Here is a 2,732-nt window from a genome sequence, read left to right as displayed (position 1 = left end):
AGTAATCTAATCTAGGTCTACCTCTACCCCTCCTAACTCCTGTTTCTGCCTCTAATATGTCTCTGACTAGCCCTTCATGCCTAAGAAGGTGTCCTACCAACCTATCTCGCCTATTTTTTATTGACTTCCATAGAGACCTCTGGTCTCCTATTCTTTCTAATACCTCTTCATTTCTAACCTTCTTTATCCACGTTATCCTCATCATTCGTCTATAACACCACATTTCGAATGCTTCTAACCTATTCCTTTCCGTAGCGCCCATCGTCCATGTTTCGCATCCGTACAGCGTCATGCTCCAAACATACACTTTTAACAACCTTTTTCAAATTTCTAAATTTATTTAATTATTAAATTTTATTGACCTTGGACCTGAGATTTAACTATTGTATTATACATAAGTAGATACTAGGGTTTATTTACGAGAATTCTCAAAGCGAGCGGTTGATTATAATTAATTTAAAATAAAATAAATTAAAAAGAGTTTTTGGTTAAAAGTAGTTCAGCTGTAATGGTTGTATTCAAGGTTGCATCAGAAACCCAGCATTAAAACTATAATTTTTGCAATTGTAATTTTTATGGAAATAACTAATTCATAGCCCTAAATTACATTTTAAATAGATCATAAAACAATGAATCAAACTGGATTTTTTACAATTACCCATTGAATTCTCTGCTTTCTAAATCACGCATCGTGTAATGTTATAGATACGTGAACACAAATAAAACCAATCAGTGCAAGAATTGAACATACTTCTCTATCATCAATAAATAATTTTTACGTACGATTTTTCAATAGAGTCATGTCTGCTATTGAGATTCACTCAAACACATTAATCGACAATTGTCCAATTAGCAAAAGCATTGATGAATACAGAATGGCTTCCTTGTGTACGAACGTTTTATGATAGAACCCAACAACTGTTTACTCGTTTTCTGACAAAATGTACTAGACGAATGGAAGGTCGAGCGCTTTCACAAATTACTTCGTTTTTGTACCATTCTACAGCAGAAAGATACTTAATTAGTTTATTTCAAAATAGAATTCTTTTAGGCACTCCATGAATCATTTAAATGAATTGGGTAATTTCACTAGGAAGAAGACGAGTGAATATAAACATAGGAGACGACAATATAGAAATCGTTGATTTTTGGTATCTAGGAAGTCAGATAATTCAGGTTGGAAGGAGCAGTAGAAATATAAAACAAAAAATAGCGCATCATCGAGTCGCCTTTAATAAAAAGAAATGACTTAATTTAGAAATTCGAAAGACTATTGCGGCGGACAAGAAAAGTTTAGAATCGTTCGAAGTGTGGTTGTCACAGGTAAATAATGAGGATAGCGTGTAGAGAGAAGGTCAGAAATGAACGAATAAATAGGCGGAATAGGCTGGTAGTCATGAAAAGTTAGTTAGACATATTAGAAATCGAAACAGGAGAGTTAAAAAGGAGTAGAGGTAGATCTAAAATACATTGCTATTCACAAAAAGTTAAAAATGTGGGATGTTCTACATTTAAGGAAATTTGAACATTAACTCAGTATAGTCAAGACTGGAAGTGCGTGTATAAAAGTCTTAGGACTGACGACTTTTTGCATTATACTAAGTAAACCAACGTTTATTTTGTTTTTGGAGAAGAAGAGAAATCTTACAATAAAAAGACACCCAGCCATTCTTACGACTGAGTAAAGTGGATTCCGTCCGAGTAGAATCTACCAACTAAAACCTCAGGTCATTTTAAGACCGTTGATTGAGTTTAAATATTAGCTTTAACAGGTATACCTACTGCCGTCTAATAAGGAAGATTTGAATTATTTCTGATTGTTATCAAGAGAAAGACCATTTGTCAAAATTTATCCAAAGTTTGTATCCGAAATTCTTAGAAAAAATGTGTCTGTTATCCATATCCGTCAGGCAATTCATCAAATCTAGATCTTTCCCTAGATACTTGCGATTCCGCCACGAAGTCTATCAACTCTATAGTATCTTGCGGCGTTCCCCGTGTTACACTAGGAAAGGAAAGATACGCTGGAATCTCAGTATTAGTCGAACTCTGCATTTCTATGCAATCATCATCATTTATTGCTTAGTCCCCATTCATTCCTGACAATTTTTTCAGCCAACCAAATCCAAATATTTTTCCAGCGGCCAAAACTCACACACCAATCAAATACAAATATTCCCAATACGCCTAACATTCAAAACTTTTTCAAAAGTCACACACAATAAATTTTTTAAAATTATAAAACAGTAGGAAAGAGAAAATGCGCTGATAGATGTTGTGTCAAGAAAAGAATGGCTGAGATTGAGCTTAATCGTTTTTAGTAGACTGTGTTGTTGATGTAGTGTCAAATGCAAAATCCAAAAGGCAAATTGCAAAAATACATAACATCCATCATTTTTTCATAACTATTGCAAATTATATAGTCTTTTATTTATTACTTTGGTAAAGGTCTAGATGATGGCCCCTACCCCCGAAGGAGATGAGGGTGGGGGGGGGGATCGAAAGAGGTTTCCCCCACCACTGTACCATAAAAAGTTCCTAGCGGTCTCACCCCCATAAAAAGTTATAGGGGTTAAAAGTTAATAAAAATGCCAATTTTTATACATTTCCAGGCATGTAAATATTTATATAGTCATTCTTAAACAATATTCAAAGGTAAAACTAATGGAAAAATACATAAAAATATTGAGAAAGTTATATAAAACATTATTTAAATATCTTTATCAATAGGG

At 33.7% G+C, this 2,732-nt stretch overlaps 1 protein-coding gene across 6 annotated transcripts in view; it reads right to left on the bottom strand.

The window, feature by feature from the left end:
• The window catches only part of LOC108744444 (torso-like protein), a 117,650-nt gene that overhangs the window by 7,430 nt on the left and 107,488 nt on the right, over positions 1-2,732 (bottom strand). The window lies entirely within an intron of this gene.

This window comes from Agrilus planipennis, unplaced genomic scaffold (genome assembly GCF_000699045.2).
Source record: "Agrilus planipennis isolate EAB-ADULT unplaced genomic scaffold, Apla_2.0 scaffold29, whole genome shotgun sequence".
NCBI lineage: Eukaryota > Metazoa > Arthropoda > Insecta > Coleoptera > Buprestidae > Agrilus > Agrilus planipennis.
Note: the sequence above shows the minus strand (reverse complement) of the source record. Positions and strands in the feature narration are given on the sequence as shown.